This window comes from Coccinella septempunctata, chromosome 6 (genome assembly GCF_907165205.1).
Source record: "Coccinella septempunctata chromosome 6, icCocSept1.1, whole genome shotgun sequence".
Lineage (NCBI taxonomy): Eukaryota > Metazoa > Arthropoda > Insecta > Coleoptera > Coccinellidae > Coccinella > Coccinella septempunctata.
This window is the reverse complement of record NC_058194.1, coordinates 21,285,647-21,304,806: the sequence shown is the minus strand read 5'-3', so window position 1 is coordinate 21,304,806 and position 19,160 is coordinate 21,285,647. Positions and strand designations below refer to the sequence as shown.

At 33.1% G+C, this 19,160-nt stretch overlaps 1 protein-coding gene across 2 annotated transcripts in view; it reads left to right on the top strand.

Annotated features, from left to right (window-relative positions):
- Positions 1-203: 203 nt before the first annotated feature.
- LOC123315062 overlaps positions 204-19,160 on the top strand; it is a 137,352-nt gene continuing 118,395 nt past the window's right edge. For both annotated transcript variants that reach the window (XM_044900618.1, XM_044900617.1), the window contains exon 1: positions 204-658. The gene's annotated coding sequence lies outside the window, so the exon portion shown is untranslated. The remainder of the gene's footprint in view (positions 659-19,160) is intronic.

The following is a 19,160-nucleotide window of genomic DNA, read 5'->3' as shown; positions in this document are numbered from 1 at the left end:
CCACGGCGAATTCCGCGTTATTATCACTCCGGTCACGTCCCTTCTGCCCCGGATTGGACACAAGTACCGGAGCGGGTTCAAAAACATCGATAATCTGATAATTTCGATCATTTTCGAGTATGAAAATCGAAAAGACACACGTGGGTGGCTCGTTGAGCTTGCCGTAAGACTGGCACAACTTGAGCTTACAGAGTGTGGTGCTACCAAGTGTTGCATTTTATAGAACCGCCAGTTGCCCACACCGTCTCGCTACGTAAGGAGCTCCTAGGCCCCGTACTTGCTAGGATGCGAGCCTGTTGTCTTCAGTTCGCGAGTGTCGATTTAATTCAATAACCGCGACTTAAGTCAGTTCGTGTTATCTGTGCCAATGTAAGCGTGAAGGGAAGTGACAGTTCATCCGCGAAAACCCCGGCGGAGTAACCCCAGAACACCCGCAGTAACATAAACTCGACGCCGAACTTTCGACGAGGAATTTCAGGATTTTCAGAGTGCTTCACGGATTTATTCAGGTGCATTAAATCATTTGAAGTGGATATTGGTGTGATGAAGTAGTGCGACCTAAATATATAAGTGTTTAGAAAAGTTACCAGCGCGATTGCATCTGTAGTTCGTCTTCCGAAGATTTGTATACACCTCAGGAGGAACTTCCACCCTACCGGTAAGCTAAACAGCGTTATTTATTGAGTCAGGCATTGATTGTAAATATCTTAATTGGATCTTTGGCTGTTTACGTTTTCTTATTTTCGTGAACGGTCTTCTGGATCGGGCCGATTTTATGAGAAAAAGTTCATCGCCCACACTTCGTTCAGAGTCAAGATGGGGTACTTGGGCATTGGCGCAAAAAAGTGACGCCCCGCTGTTTGTTTCGCCTAATTAACTGTTTTTCTTAGACTAAGAATTAGGGAATGAAAATGTCAATTATTTAAGCTCAACCCTCAGTCTTTTTCGCACAAGCAAAAAAACTCGCTCTAGTAACCCAGATTAAGATGCGACTACGCATTAAGGACGATCAGTAGATCTTTTTGAGTCCAACTTCCTTGGAATCGAGTAAAAATTCGAACAAATATTACGCATAGGATATCCAATCAATAGGAACGCATGAATAAATGGAATTTAAAGTTTTTTCAATATTTTGTCATTCCTGAAAGATGTTGCAAAAATAATCATTTTAACGTTTGTTTATTGAAACAGCTTTTGTTGCAGAAGCTTCAAACAACAAAATTTCACAGATTTTTGGTTAGCCTCTTCTTCCTATTTTTTTTGTTTTTATTGAGTTCATATGTTCAGAATGAAAATGTGACTAGTGCTTCATTTGTTTTTATGACTTTTCGAACCAGTTATTAATTGTGAATGGAATAGTTTTTGATGGAATTCAAGAATTAGCCTTTAGCTATAAGCTCAAACCCAGAAAGTAGTTTATGTGACGAGGGTCTATGACTTTTGACAAGATTATTAAGATTATTTGAAATATAGTCCACTCAAAATGGATGAAATTACAATTTCGGAAAAACGGCAATAAGTACAATCAGTAGGCCACTTCCTGTAGGACATTTACTATCAGCATGATCTAGCTAGAGGGTTATTGCCTATATCTCAGGTCTCTTTATTGCCGACTCGATAGATGATCAACCTTAGACAAAAGAAAGTTGTCTAAGTTGTCTAAGTGATCAACCAAGCTCTTAAAGTACTGCACGAATAAACGGAATACATATCTGAATTCTTCATTATTTTTTTCCATTTACAACTTTGTGGTAAAATTCTATTTGTAAAATAGAATTTGACCTGAAAAAAGATAAACCTGATATAGCGATTCAAAGTATGTAAGTGTAACATTAACAGTGAGATTACCAGATTATTATTAGTAGTGAAGTTTGAAAGAATTGAGATATTGATATAAAAGACATCAGGAATTGTGTTCTGTTTCAGCGCAATCTGGCGTCATAAATGATTATGGCGTTTTTTTATTTGAGCAGAAATTTTCGCGAAGAATTTGAAGCAAGAAAAAATAGTATATATTCACTCTCATTTTCCTCATTCTCATTTTCGAGCATTATTTTCCGTTTGGACATGCTCACTTTCTCTATACAGGGTGTAAATGAAAAGTTGCGAAAAAATTTTAGGGGTGAGTGATTCTTTGTCAAAAAATAACATGGGTCTTTCATGTGAATTTCTTAAGCAGCCTCTGCTTATATACAGCCTCCGAAAGTTGGCACCTGAAAAGAATTTTTAAATTTTTTTCAAGAAACCAGATCATTTGACAGAACTTTTTTTTTTTAATTTTTCGTAATAAATCAAGCCATCAAAAATTAATTTTTCAAAGGCAGATATACTATGAATAGGGAAACAACATCAAAAATTTGCCTTCCTGCTCCCATAACTCACATAGAATGTCTGCTCAATTTCATTTCAGTCAGTTTTTAAAAACAAAATCAAAATTGCTTTTCAGGTGCCATCTTTAAGAAGCAGTATCTAAGCAGGGGCTACTCAAAAAAGAATTACATGAAAAACCCTCACTGTTTTTCGACAAGGAATCATCCCTTAAAGTTTTTTGAAATTTTTCATTTATACCTGGTATAACACGGGGAAAACAAGGAAAATGAATCATTACCAATTATAGAATTTCATTTGGCCCAGTCAAAGTCAACACTAATTCGGAAAACGAAAATAAGAGGAAGAATTTTAAATTTATATAATGTAGATATTTTTTATTTTTTCAATGTTTTATGCAGATCGATCGACGTTGATTAGCTGTCAAATTTATTTCAGATCTTATAAGTACATCTCGTGTTCTTATTCGCTTATACCTAGAATTTAAAGTAGAATTTCATATTCCCATCGTGGCATATTTTATAACTTTTAAATGATAAAGTTCAAATTATTGATTTATTTGAACTTCAACCCTTTGAAACAGTTTGCCGTTAAATCTACAGCTCATTGGAACTTATTTATAATGGCATTATGAATTTACCATTCATCAATAGAAATCAATAGTTTTTCACTAATAATTCTTCTTCTTTTTTGTGTTTAGTAGGATTTAGAATTTCAATAGTTGCTTCGGTTACTAATTTTTGCAGTTAGTGATTATAATAGAGGAATTTCCGACAGAAAAAAGTTATTCAGACAAGATCATTTCGGAAAAAGCCATTTCGACGGGTCTCTTTGATATTTGAAGAATTTCCTTATCAAAATACCGCTTAACGTTCAATTGAACCTGTTCGCTATAAATCAAAGCCAATGGTGTGATAACACAACAATCGGTGAAGATTAAACAACGAATTATTTCAGATATGAAACGTGCTAGACTGTGCTGGCTCAGTTCCATAACCATTCGCTTCTTATGTTGACAATTTATTTTCATTTTACGAATTATTGACGATATCGAATCCTGAAGATTAATTTCGTCAAGAGCATTTTCTTGTAATTTAAGTCATCCTGCATGGAAGAATCTATCGTAAATTGTAAATACCTATTCGAAATTTGGAATGTTTCGCTCAAACCATTATTTTGTAAATTGTTTCTTTTTCTCAATATGTACTCCGACTTAGATATGTTGTATGTTCAGAATATTGTCTTCACTAGGATTTTCACTCCCAGTCTCTGAATTTCAGAACATGCAGATTGAATTTCAATAGATATCAGTGTTTTCTTTATTTTATATCATTCAAGCCTTATAACTGTTTATGACTATGAGAAAATTAATTTTTGTCTGACTTACTGTACCTAGGCATTTTTTAAAGTAAAGGTCACTCAACATTTAACATTCGACAGAAAAAAAAAATTTGCACCTAAAACAAAAATTAAAAACGCCGTAGAAGCTTATAAGATTCTTCAGAATCAATGATCCAGAAAATCCAATATTAGACATTAGCTGTATACACCGAGAAGCAAAGGATTATTGTCCGCTTAGATTCACACCTCGATGATTTCGCCAATGAAATGGCAGTTGCGGAATCGAAACCAGCTGTGATACATGAGGATTTATGGACATTCTTTATCGATACCATAAAGTCGATTTATTTCCTGGTATGGAAAAATATTCTATCTGAAAGCTTGCTCTAAGATTGTTCTGCATCACTTGAAATAAACTCGATAGAGTCAAGAAAGAATTCTACATTGATTATCGTCCTAGGTGCTGTTCTGATATCTATTTTTATCAAGGTGCGGTGGTTCTTAGAGCCTGAGACACCCATGGAGAATTATTGATAAGAACATTTTTGAACGACGTCTAGTCATCCAATTGGTGAGATGCCAAATAAGAAAAAATTCGATTTTGTAAAATATCGTATATAATATTTTATTAGATTGAATTTACCTTTTCAATTAATAATACAAACAAGTGAAGTATAAAAAAGAAGTAGGCAATTCTTATAATAAAATATGCAATGATGCAATATCTATGATCTAGTATAAAATTGGAAATAAATGTAAGAAGCTAATCAATGTCAACTGATTTTCATAAAATAGTGATGAAAAAATAACCAAGAGATTTTAATTATTTCCGTTTAAATTGTTTTTCCTGATAATAAGTATTTACTGAAGACAAAAATAGATTTAAATAATTGAAAACATCTAGAGGGGCACTAGCAGAATACTTCTTCTTTATTAGAATCAGGGAAATTTGGCAACCGAAAAAAATCAAGAAATTTGCAGGTTTTTCACCATTTTGAGTTTTTGTTGGTTAATAATGACGAATTCAGCTTGCAACAACCCTTATTAGCTTTTGATAAGCAACTTTTGTTGAAATACTGTTTGGTTAACTGTTTCTATTTTGAAAGGCGATAGAGTATTCTGCACTCATGATACTATTTTGAAGCTTTAATTATATAGCAACAATTATAATCATAGTAAAAACGGTGAAAGAAATTATAAATATAACGAATGAAAATTTACAATACAAACAATAAATTCATGACATATGTAGGTATGTAGTACTGTAAGACACCAGAGTGGTACGATTTGTGAAGGTCTGTCGGAATAAGAATAAATTAGAAATTAAACAAACCGAGATGTTGGCCTTCCAATCATACAACCAATTTTATTATTTTAATAAATGGTATTATTTCTTCACTTCACTCAATTTTAACAGCCCCAAAATATTAATATTGAAAAATATACTTACCAATTTAGATATCCTTACAACATAGTATACACGTTTAGATATATGGTACAGTAGACATTTTAGACATGTAAGAATGTAAAACTTAAACTGCTGATTGTCAGTTTATGAATGAACTATGAAAATTAACAAAATATTAAAAGAGAACTTAGGTTTAGCATTTGCCCACTTTCAAATAAAGAAAAAGGACGATTCACATTTCACAGACTGGTATGGTTTTGGCGACTCCATCCTAAGTTGACTACTCGGTTGACTGGTAGTATGACTGCCAATGAGACAACCGAGTAGACATCGGACAACACATCATCAATCCTCATGAGCTGTTGCTTCGCAGACTACACACACAAGTAACCTACTACATAAGGAGTCATGACCAATACTTTATGGAGAAATTTTGAGAATGCTACATTCTACCTTCAAGAATGTGTCACAAATTCATGAAAGATTGGCATGATTGCTACCTGATGAAATTCAATTCAAGGGTATGCTGCTTGTGTTCTGTTTCGATCCTAGTTGTTGCAAGTACAGAAAACTCGTTAGAAATTGTATTGATTTATGTACTAGGCAGACATTACGAGGATGGAGTTATGTCAATAGCATAAATATGTATGAATATTTGCAGTGAGTTGTACAGGATTTCTATTGGCTCTTAGATTTATCGAGTTGCATATGATCTTTCTGTGACCAATATAAGGAGATTATTTTTTCCATGTCGGATGCCTTGGCTTATCTTCTTTTTCTTTGACACATTTTGAATAAAGTATGGCCTCAACTCAGGTTCAAATACTTCTTAGGATAGGACTTGAACATATTTTTCCGTCTTAGAAATATAGGTGATGTAGAAGAATATGCTTGAGAACAGGAGAATTGGTTGAAATTATTATAAAATAAAAAAAAACCTTTACTAGTCACTTTGTATTTTGTGTTGATTTTTTGGCAAACAGTCATTCTGCTTGGAATATGTTACCTTGATGTGTGGAAACACAGTATGGGGCCTTGATAATTCTTCTGATTGATGACGCTTCCAAAGTATTACAGAATTTCATAGACGTTTTCCTTCGGTTATATGAGCGATCCATCCTTATTATCGAGTTGACCAACCAGAAAAATAAACGATTTGTTTTAAAAACGAGATTATTAAAATGCAAATGCGAATTAATTAACAGTAAAAATGTGTCGATTCCGCCAATGTCTCCGCACTGTCAGCAGATAATTAGATATCATGATAAGTTCTTATACGGCAGCTGATCATTTACAGGTAGATCATGTTTCACCTCGTATTAATGAATGAAAACACTCATATGGATACGATGCGTTGCTTTCAAATAGGAAAGCTTTCATTTATTCGTTAATCAAAAAAATCACTAGAAGAAATTTAAGTGCATGAAATAGATAGAAAAAATAAGGAAACTTTTAACATCAACCGAATTCAATACACTATAAATGAAACTTGTACAGGGTATATTCAAAGTTGAGGCTGTTTTTTAGCTGAAGGTAGAACTGGTTAAAATAAAGCGTTTCATCAAAAATCACCTTACCAAAACTTTCAAAAAGACAACGTTGAAAAAAATTAATTAAAAATGATCACTGAAACAGATCCTAATACGACCCTAGATCATTTGTTATCTGAATTACCGCAAAGCAATGGGAAAAATACTTAGTGTGAAAACAGAAAAAAGAATATTAGTTCTAAATCTTACTTCCAGGGGTTGTAGCGCAGCCATCTTGAATATGTTGTATAGACAATTTGTGATGAAATGACTTATTTTGATGACTTCTGCTAAAAAAATCCCCAACTTTGAAAACAGCCTGTATATTCGTTCGGTATGTATAAAATACTTTGCATTGCCTGCATTGAGGTACAAAAAATTATCCCTTTTCGCATTTAGGTGTACTGGAGAATTTATGGAAATTTTTCGAGGCATTTAATTCCACGGAAAAATAATTGGTAACATTTATATTCAATCAGATAATTTATAAGCTGTTACTAACTAATGGTTCACAGTCCTTAAGACAAATGTCTTTACCTACCAGCGATTTGAATATTGAACAGTCAGACCAATTTCCTTAATTGATTCGGTTGTTATCCATCGAAATCGATAGGTCATTTGTGTAAAGCCGAAATAAAATTCGGATGCCGCAGAAGATATTTCGCAAGAAATTAAGAAAGTTTTTGCTGATATTTGCATTATTTCACGTTTCGATCATTTGTTACAAGGTTTTTATCATCATTCTGTAGCCTTTATTATAAGCTTTTTATATCCTACAAAAAGTGGAAGTTATGTGGGTATAACACGAGTTGTACGAAATGAATAGCAAAGAATAACTTGAATAATGTAAATGAAATCATTGAGGACACTTCGGTTGTATCTACTGTGCTAAAAGTATAATTACAAATTTTACGAAAATCAAGAGGTAACATAATATGTACAAAATGTACATCATTAAAATTTGAAAAAATAGTTTTTTTTGGGAAACGTTTATCTCTAACAACTTTCCATTTTCCAATTGCAAAGATAAAATAAAGTCACTATAGCATCGAATTTTGGAAACCAGTGTTTTCTGAAATTATTTTTTATGGAAAACCTTTTTTTTTTCAATAACTTTTAATGTCCATTTTTGATAGTTTTTCCGATAGAATATTTGGATAGCCCGTGAAAAATACTATACATATATTGAAAATTACATTTGCCAGTCAATCCGTCTGTTCCGATATTCCTGAATAGTACTGTCAGTATTTCAGAAACGATGCCTATTGGCCCAGTCGTTCGAGTTCTATTGTTATTCGATTGCGGGCCAGTACTAACAGCAATATCGGAACAGGCCCATCTTGTATGAGCCACAACTTCACCGAACCTATTAGACAGCCATTTGGAGATTAGGTACTTCGAAAATATGACTTAATCCCTAAGCAGGCTCGAAAAATTGACGGAATCTGGTAAATCACTCAGTGCAATCGGGAACACCCCATAATCGGCGCTATCGGTGAAAAAAGATATATCTTCAAAGGTTCCTACAGATGTTTTCCTAGCTGCGACTTCATTTATGTCATTCAGCACCTTCTTTCAGTAAACAACGGATGACTAATGAGTCGCACTGACAGATTATGTATCCGTATCTGTTCCGGTATATATGTAAAGCTCCAACGGGGCTTTAAGCTCTTGTAATTGATAGTCAGAGGGTTCTTGGGAGACTTTCATCGAAATTATGGCTGACGCCATCCCCCAGTTATCGAACAGATTTATAATTCTGTTCAACAATTGAGCAAGGATTTCAGTGGTGATTTTTTATAGTGAAATATAATTTTCTGAAACTACTTTTATTTGTTTTGAGTACTTTCCATAAAAGTATTTACATTTATGTTTTTATGGGTACTTTTAAAGCTACACATGGGTACTATAAATAGCGAAATGTCATTATTTGAAGGTACAGGTTAACTTGGCCTCTTATTTAGCTGCTCTTGGTTTCAAAATGAGCATCTCAATATATCACATATTTTCTCGTTTTGTTGCTTTGAGTCGTCTCAATCAGAAGACTCTCAATGTCTAGAGTAGAAAGATAGGAAACGCCCTCATATCTCTAGTACTAAAAACCGACTATATTTTGGCCAGTGAAAATACATTTGACAATGAGATGGCGCGGAAAACGTATTGTCAATACATACAAACTGTTTAATAACAGTTTTCTGTTTAATAATTGAGGGGCGCGAAATTCGAATTCTATTCCTTGTATTGGATTTCAATATTGACTTTGTTGAGACCAGAAAACAAACATCCTGAGCGACAAAACAAAAGTATGGTTTTGTTTTGTGACTAGGATGTTAGTTTTCATCTAAACATTGTTTGAAATAAATCGATATCAATGTAATACTGTGTTGGATGTGCTATATTTTTATTTGCAATTTATAAACATTTAAAAATTTGAGATTATTGACAACGAATAGTGCTTTGACCAGGACAACTCTTGGGATCTGTTATACGTCAAAGATGTTATTTCTGCGCAATACGTTCTTTCGATACTAAAAACTTAGTGGAATTTGCACAATTTCTATCAGAAATCAATATAAACCAATATTCAATATACCATCATAGCATACACATTTCAGTTATTCAACATATTATTTACAGAATTTTCGGAACCGCAATGAAAAAAACCTTACAGAGGTATAATATATGACCTGTATGTTAGCCCGTCAGTATAGTTTCTTTATAATTTCTTTATGATATGGTCTCTTAATGACACAATATATAAATTGATTAATGAATGAACAAAATACTCACAGCAGGTTTCATAAAACTTTGACTTTCCAAACAACAATTTGACAGTCACTCGATGCTCAAAACAAAATCGGTAAAATCTTTTTCTACAAGCGTGCGCGTTCAACCTTTTTCCCGCACGCATTTCAAGTTGCAAAGAGTCACTTTTCCAAAACGTGCGGGAAAAACGCCTGCTATTTCTTTCCCACACGCATTTGCGTGCGGGAATGGATTAGCAGGGGGTTTTCCCGCACGCAAATCTTATAGAATAAATTAAATTCTATCATGTCTCTATGCACCGAACGTCAACGATGAGTAACCCATGGTAACGACATGCAGAATTACGTCTGTCATTTTATATGAATTAATCAAATGAGATATGATCTGTATCGTGCAATTGATATATTTATATATTTCAAGCGCTTGTAGAAAAAATATTGTTCCTAACTCTTGCGGAAAGTGTCTTGCCCGCACTCAACTGCTTACCCGAACTCTGCTTCGCATCGTTCGGGCAACGGCAGTTTCGTGCGGGCAAGTATCACTTTCCGCACTTGATAGGAAAATAACTATTGCATTACTGAATTCAAGGCGTAGAAATTAAGAATCTTTGAATGGGCGTATAAAAGGTCATAATTTCCCCTAAATAGGCCCTTCATGCAAAGGATGTTTCCTGCATACAAAAATTTAGGTGGATGAATCGACTTGCAAAAAAATTATGTTCTTCTCGACTTTGCACATAGTGTAGTCAGTAGTGTTTACAGGCCTTTATGCTCTGAAAATTTTATCCACTGAGGTTTTCACCAAGAAATTGGACAAAAATTTCAATAATCAGCTACTAGAACGAGCTTGATAAACAAAAGGCGGTACGATAATCAAAACATTCAAAACCTCTTTGATCAAAATGGCCATCTGACATCTTACAAAATTTCATATGTTCTGAAAATGTCCATCGAATTAATATTTTTACCAGACGTAGGGCTTTGAAAACACTTTCGAAACACAGATGGCGCTCACATCACTGTAGTCGCTTCGTTTCCTATCTTTCTACTCTATAATCTTTGGTCTGGAGATTATAGCGGGAGTAGTTAAATGTTTCACTTGGACGTTTTCAAATATTTTTCACTACTTTACTTATTTTCATTTACCAATGAATCACCTTGTCAAAACTCACATATTCAACACAGTAAAAAACAAGTTTTTTCTATGAAATTCGAAGCGATATACAGTGAACAATTGTGACGGTGAGCGTTTCGTCTAAGATGATGTTGAAACCATTATTCCATCCAATGGTTCGTTTTTGAAAAATTTCCCACTGAAGAGGTCGAAAAATATTTCAGTCATAAATTCGATCTCCCATTCTTCAATAAATCTTTCTATATGTCCTATGAGTCATAACTTCATTAGTTAATCTGCTTAGTTCCTCGGACACTGCAAGGTTGAAAACGCAAAATGGACATTATTTATGGTGGATAAATCAATCATCACTGAACCTAATTGAACACTAGATCTTCCACATACTTTCATCGGCTGCAGATTGGCGCTTAATTGGACCTATAAAAAATATTTAGAATATCTCGAAATGGTCTTCAATCATCTTTCGCGGAAAGAAACACACTTCGAAGCAGTTTTATAGTTTATAGCTAACATTCTTCTATCCTGGCACATACAATTCTACGAATCCCAAATAAAAAACTCTTACTCCATTACTAATGCATGAATTTAGACGAATAGTAAACGTTTGAATATCTCATCACGGTATACCTATGAAAGGTCATTTCATTAGAACTTGTCCTGTCTGTTTTTTTATCAAGGCATTGGTCATAAATGCTACTTCCGCGTAAGGTTATGAAACATTTTTAATCCTAAAAGAGTATAGGGAATGCACTACCTCCATAAGGACAGTTCTGATGAGGATTAAAAATAGGTACTGATGTTCAGCTCTCACTATTCTATTCAATATCAAAAGTCTATAAGGTCGCCCTTAAATTCTACATCTATCTATTTGTGAAGAAGAGATTGGAATATGACCTTTCTTCAACTCATAAGTTGTTTGCAATTATAGGTTTTATTGGGTGCAGGTACTATAAATATGACCGTCAGATTTCTAAAAATCGTACCTAAACTAATGATATTCATAGAAGATAGACGAATATTGCAAGACCTAAAACAAGGAAGGAAGTGGAAATTTTCGGATAGGCAAGGAGAAATTTTGAATGTGATGCTGTCCCTATTAACTAATGCCACCTAATGGGAACGATTTATCTATGTTCACATTTCCAGACGTCATTTATATCCAGTTTTCGCTACTTTTGATCAACAGGTTAATTAATATTCACAAACATCTGACGAATACTGAAGAGGCAACTTGAATATTTCATGAATCTTCTCACATAATGGTGTCCGGTGGTCGTAACAAGTAATAGACTGATATCAATAATATCTTATGAAATTAAGTATCATTTTATTCTCAGGATAAATCTGAAGGGGGAAATCTATTTTCGAAACCAAATTTGAGCTTTGCACATCTACCGCATGAGGATTCTCGTTATACCTGCTTTCAACTGATCTAAATGGTGTAAGTTAACATATAATAATTGTAAGTTGCTCCCTATTGATAAGATCATCAATTTTAAGATTTTCAAAGGCGTGTCAATTCAAAGAATCAATCAGTAGTCGATTTTTTGATTGAGACGATTTGCGAAAAACTAGCTTCATGAATATAATATCTGCAAGTTTGTTTTCTTGATTTTCATGTCATCATCTAGAAAAATAAAATGGATTTGAAATAATCGAACAAATTTTCGCAAAACCTGAAATTTCAACTGATTCTGAGTGAAATTTAAATCGACTGATTTCTTCCAGAAACATCTCGGATTTTGGTAAGAAATAATTACTTCTTCTTATTGTAATTTACATTTTTCTGATATCATATGACCATCATGTCCACTCCATTAGCAGGGTTGGTAACAAAAGCAACTTTATGTACATATTTCCACATTTGCATGAAAATTCTTCATTAACTCTGTTTTTTCTCTAACCTGCATGAAAACTACCAATTTGCACTTTCCAAACTGATAAAAATGATGAAGATACCCAAAAAAACAACTTAAGAATTATAAGGAAGAGCAAGAAGATAATTCAAACAATGAGGAGAAACAAATAAAGCATTTATAACCAAAGTGAGTTACATTAATCTTCTTATTCAGAAGGAAATCACAGAAAAAAACTATTCTAAAATATAAAAATATCTAACATATACAATACAATTAGAATCTACAAACAAGAACTGCACAATGACGGTGGTTTCATCTAACATACCCATAGGTACTACTTTATTCTTGTTAACAATGCAGAAGCATCCTATATACATTGATTCATTCAATCAGATAACATTGGATTCATGAGGAAGCTCTGTCTCTCATGAGGTAGCGCAATTAGCTTCCAGTCGTGCACAGGTGTATTATTGTTTCTATTACCGAATAGATGGGTTGGAATTCCATTGGAACTGTGCCCAACAGAGTTGATAAAGATCATGCAATGCCGATTTCACATTCGTCACTTCGACTTCACGCTTTGTTGTCCAGGTGATTAAGGAAGTTTTTATGAGTTTCCTCCTAGACGAGTAGACATCTGAAAATTGGGTTTAAACAGGGATATTCAAGGAAATGGCTCAAGGCCGCTTTTGTGTTCATCATTCTAATTACCATCTGATCTATAGATAGGTTTTAGAATGGTTCTCTCTATTGTCAGTCACTCAAACGATGGATATACAGGGTTAGAACTATTTAGAGTACTATAGGAATATAAAAAACCGTTAAAAATAAAGGGTAGCTTAAATTACAAAAAAGTATACACCAGTATAATCGCTAGGATTATGACTACAAACCGAATTTCGTGTAGTTATCTCCAAAAATAAATGAGTTATAAAGAAAAGAAGATAATCTTGATTATCAGTTTTTTCAAGATATCTCAGGAACTATCAGAAATATTTCGGAACTGTTTACACCAACCCACTCATCCTTAAATAACGCAACTTTTTTGTAATTTAAGCTACCCTGTATTTCTAACGATTTTCGATATCCTGTAGTCCTCCCCTAAATAGCTCTAACCCTGTATAGTTTATTAAAAATGAGAGTGAAAGTAAGCAATTCCTACTAGGAATTAACGATATTTTGCATATTTGAAAGACAATACCTTCCTACCCTAGATTTACATCCATTTATCTTTAAAAATGCATATTTCTGAACATATTTTTATTATCAAATTTTTGAAGAGACTGAGGAAATCTTACGAAGCTTCTGGAAAAAAAAAACAACAAAAAATAAAGTAAAAATTTCGCACCGAAATTAGTAAACAAATTAATTCGAAAAAAATCATTATCTACATGTATGAACATCCTGTTTTGTGTGAAGTTCTGGATCATATAATCCTCATACGAAAACTTCAACCCTTAAAAAATAAAAGAGAAGTGTCTTAGCATATAAAAGATTATAACAAAGAGAGCATAATAATCATAAATTGTTTTTTCCTTTATAAGAATTAAGACATTTTGAATTTATTCTGTAATGACAACATAAATTAATTACTATTAAATTTTGGAAAAATACTGAAAAAATTTAAACTGAAACTGTTTTCACGCAGTGTTTTCTTCATATCGAAATGATCAATTCCGTGTTTTTATATAAATGACATATTTTCAATGACTTTTGGGTATTTATTTTGAATATCATATAAAGGGACATATACTATTATACTTCTTTTCATGTTGCTATATTTTGAGAAACATAGGTAAACTGTAACCTGTAAACTGGTGTAGCATCCATGATATCATCATGGTAGATACTTGCTACCGAGCTTGGTACTTAAACGTAATATAAATACTTATTGACATCAAGAAAATCTTTTCAAAATAATCAACTTATGTAGAGCTAGAAAAAAAGTGGGAAATAAATTCATTTGTTCTAAAACCACATGATAAATGAATATATATTTCAAATTAACTGTGGAAATACTCAAAATTCTACGCTACTTAGAAGCAAACTTAATAGATTGTTAAATATATTCCGTAGAAGAAAAGATATTCGATGAAAAGTTACCCTTGTGGACACTTGTAGGAATTTCTCCGAGAAGGAAGAAATGTTTTGCTTCTCTACAAAAATATTCCACTGGAGATAAAAGGGCAACAGATTATTAGAGTTTTCCAATGTTCATTAGACATTCAAATAAATATGCATGTGACACAGATACATACTCGCAGACAGTCAGAGAGAAAAAGTCCGCCACAAATATCCAGACTAAATGATTTGCAACATTGTTTCCTACTTAATGAAATGAACCGATTCCTCATATATTCAGGTGCCAGCACTCATTACAACTGTTTATACAGAACAAATCAACTTGTTGTCGGCTTTTTATAACTCCTGGGCTTTTAAAATCATACAGATTAATTTACATACAAGACCATGAATGTGCAGAGAGAGTCTTTGTTAATAAGCTGGAAAATAACCAAGGAAAGTGGTGACCGCGAATAATAGAAAAACCTTATAAATATAGCTTATACGAGGTAAGCAGTAAATTACTCTGAAATATACAGGGTGTCCCAGGTTTGATGGGAATAAATTTGGATATAGGTTCAGCATCTCAAAATGAGACGAAAAGACGACAACAAATGAAATTTTGCAGTGGTATTTTTTAAACACAGTTGCACCTAGAATTAAATTCTTCCTCATCCCTCATAGCTACAAAAATGTGAATTCGATAACCTTGTTTATTTTTCACCATAAATTCTCACTCAGACTCTGAACATTATCATTGAAAAAGCCGCATTGAAATGACTATTTTATTGGGAAAGTTGGATGCTTTGGAATTTTAGGTGTCAATTTTAACAATACCTGCAACTTTTTATTGATATTTCCATAAACATGAAATTCTTCTTTATCGCATTCGAACATTAATTTCACTAATACATTTGTATTATGTTACCTATGTATAGGTATTCCTGAACAAATTTATTTCAATTCAAGTTACAAATTACCTCATTTGTTTGTTTTTTGTAACATAATGATTATTACTTTTTTTATCAGCCTGTTCATATTCCCACCAAACTGAATAAATATTAGGAGTGATAAATTTATTTCCTGGAGAAGCCTTGCGCATTCACCATTCTGCAAAAAGAAGGAGTTTAAAATCAGACTTCAAAACGAAAATTCTATTGAAACCGTATTTTATGAAAAACTTTGCGGTCCTGAGTAAACTCAACAGCAGGAAGAAATTTTATATGTTTTGGACATGGGAAACTTCTGGATTAAAATTATGTGAACTCATAAATCATTATGAAAAACTCGAGGAAAATTGTTAACCTACAAAGTAGACAAATTGAAAAAGGAAGTAAAAGTAAATTTTACTAAAATAGTTTCATATACAAATACATACAGCAGGGGTAGTTCCTATAATTTTTTTTCGAAATCGACCTCCCTTCTAAGATAGAGCCTTTGGAAGGCGATGACCATTTGACAGTTTTTGATTTTTTTACTGCTTCTAAAAAACACTCAGTCATAAAACTATACATAATATGAAGCACTAAGAATATGTTACTCACACAGTTTTTTTAGATCTCATCACTTTATTATTAGGGGTTGAAAATAACAACATGTATTTTAGAGGGAGGTAGTCATTCTATGGAACACTTATGAAAGGGAATGAACAGTGATCAGAACTGCTTGTAAGTTTTTATTTATTCCGAGAAAAGTATCGACAGTTTCGAAATTTTGCAAGAGACTTTTTTCTTCAAAATTGAATAGGAAACCATGAGAGAATTTTATTTTCCGAAAATCTATCCCATGAAAACAATTTTTGAAGGAAAATCATAAGGGGTTGTTATTTTCAACCCCTAATAATATAGTTGTGAGATCTAAAAGAATTGTGTGAGTAACATCTACTTAGCGCTTCATATAATGTTCAGTTTTATGACTCAGTGTTTCTTAGAACCAGTAAAAAAATTAAAAACAGTCAACTCGCCATCGCCTTCCAAAGGCTGTATCTTGGAAAAGTGGTTGATTTCGAAAAAACTTAATATGAACTACCTCTGCTTATTTTCATCGTGGAATCATTTCCCTAAGTCCTTCGCATTCGTGTACAAACACCCTGTATAAATGAAGGTATGTCGCTCAATACTTTACTTGATCTATAAATCATAAAGTTTTGATATTCACAGTGCTCTGGTAGTATAGGGAATTTATCATCAAAACTATTTTTTCTTATAATAATGAGAAAATTGATTAATTTTAAAAATGGAATTTTTTTTTGGTTTTGTGGGAGAAGATAATTTTGTTAACAGTGCATGTATTCATACTCGATGATATTTCTCTAGTTGTTGGAATATCTGGCCTCATCATCAGCTCTTTTTAATCAGCATTTTCAGAAAGAACTCAATTCAATAATGTTCTTCTACACTTTGTAGAATCTCGAGAACCGGTACAATTCAAGAAGAACATGTGAGTAATTTAATCGGATTTGCTTCAGCGATAATTACAAAAATGTACTTAATCAAGTCCCAACAACGTCAATAACCGTTTCAGGGAGTCCTCGTAAAATGTTATGGTGATTCCACTCGATTGGTAGAAGTGATATTATGTCCATGGTGTGTCGAGTTTTATCAGCTTATCCCTGTAAAAAGTTGTATTTATGCAAAACGTAAATTTTCAATCATGCCTTTAAAAATACAGTTGAAATAAGTTAGACACATAGTTGCCTTTTTGTTCAAGAATTTATACGATAAACCTTGGCATCCTAGCTGGATTTCCAAGTTAGCCAACTTATTTGAATTGGAGTTAATTTTTTTGTTGGAAATGCTTTAATGATTTATGGTATAGAAATCTATCTGAACTATAATATGATGAACCTAGCAGTCATGCTCAACTTGATGTTCAAAGTATATTTTGCCATCAAATCGTACGGTAGATTCGGGTGACTCGGGACAGTCCTGTAACTTGGGACAATTACCCCCTTGCAGCATTCTTTGTTTCTTACCATTTATGAGTGAATGGACAAACCTATAGTCTTTGAACGAAAAACAAAAATCAAAAAATTGTATTTACAACATACCCTGTATTTGTGGTAAAACTTATACAGGTGAAACGTCCAGACCTCTAGAAATAAGAAAACGCGAACATAAAAATAATATTAAAAATAGAGAAATTAATCGATCACAAATCGCAGATCACATTTGTACTAATACGGGAGACCACATGATGGATTGGGACAACACTAAAATTTTAATGACGGAACCAGACCATTTTAAACGAAAAATTAAAGAGTCTACGTGTATTCTATTAGATCAAGATAATAATTTGGCAAATTGTTCGGTAGGAATAGATCATATTTGGATCAATTTACTAAAGAAGGAACTGTCATCCGGTAATTTCAAAATTAAATGAATCAACGTTTCTATGCAGTCTCTGTTTCTGTGTGTTGACAATTAATGTCAAACAAAAGCCACAATTCAGAAGATTTTCAAAAATAGATTTTTCGTCTGATGAAGGAGTCTGATATAGACTCCGAAACGTTACAACTTAGAATTATAATTTCAACGTTATTTATTTGCAGTTCATTGTCAGGCAACAATTTTTTCTAGTTAATTTGCTCCTGACAAATTAGTGCAAGAATTTACGCAGGAGCAAATCGTTGATTTCATTTTTAATTGATTTTGTTTCAGAGATTGGGAGTCAAAACCCTAAAAAGTTTATGAAGAGATGCAGAATCCTCCCAGAATAAATTTCAATCGATATCTGAAACAAACCTATAGGATTGTGTAGCGCCTTTTCGGTTAGTTTAACAATTAATTCCTGTTGAGTTTACCGTGACCCGAGCGTTTGAATTGACAGGACAAATTTACGAATTCAGGAGAGTAAAAGCGCGGTTTTTTATGGCCCTTATACTTTCTAGTGTCCTGTAGGTACATGTGTTTCACTTTGTGCATGTGTAATTTTTTTTCTGGATACGTGGGATATTGGGATATTAGATATGTCATGAAACAAGATTGTTTAAAATCAAACGGCAATACGGATCTCATTCATTTATTTTGTTGTTTCATAGGATGACTTGGGACGCCGAATATAGATACAAGCACAGAACAGACCCATCTTGACTTACTTTATGGATACAAGCGGCGCATTGGCAGCAGGAAATATGCCGATTTTTCGTAACATATTATTATTTACGTTATTTCCACAAAGAAATCACCAAAGAATGAAAGTTCCCTTGTTTTGTTTAGATTTTTTTACATTTGAGTTGCAATATATTGACTTTTGCTGTAATAGGGGTTTATTATTTAGTTTCCTTACCGAATTTCAACTATATAATCACAAATTCAAATTTTTCAAAACTATACACCGTCCCAAGTCACCTCTCTCATTCTAGTGTTGGGATATCAATAGATTTTAACTTGTGTCCCAAGCCTCCCAAATCGGTGGGTGACTTGGGACAAGTATATTTTATTTTTTTCAAAATTTCAATCCGAATTCTGAAGCATGGTATATACCCTAATCAATAGTCTGAGTCATTAAGCATATTCGAACCTCTTTTTCAGATAAAAATAGTTCACTGTTTTGAAAATATAACAAGTTGAATTCAACAATCGTCCCAAGTCACCCGAATCTACGGTAAAAATTTTCTGAAAAGAATTATTTTCTGAAACATGATGATTGTGATTATTATTTCAGCTGGAGGTTTCGATACAAATTCTGATCATTCGATTTTTGTAAAATCTGGAATATTAAACACTCCCATTT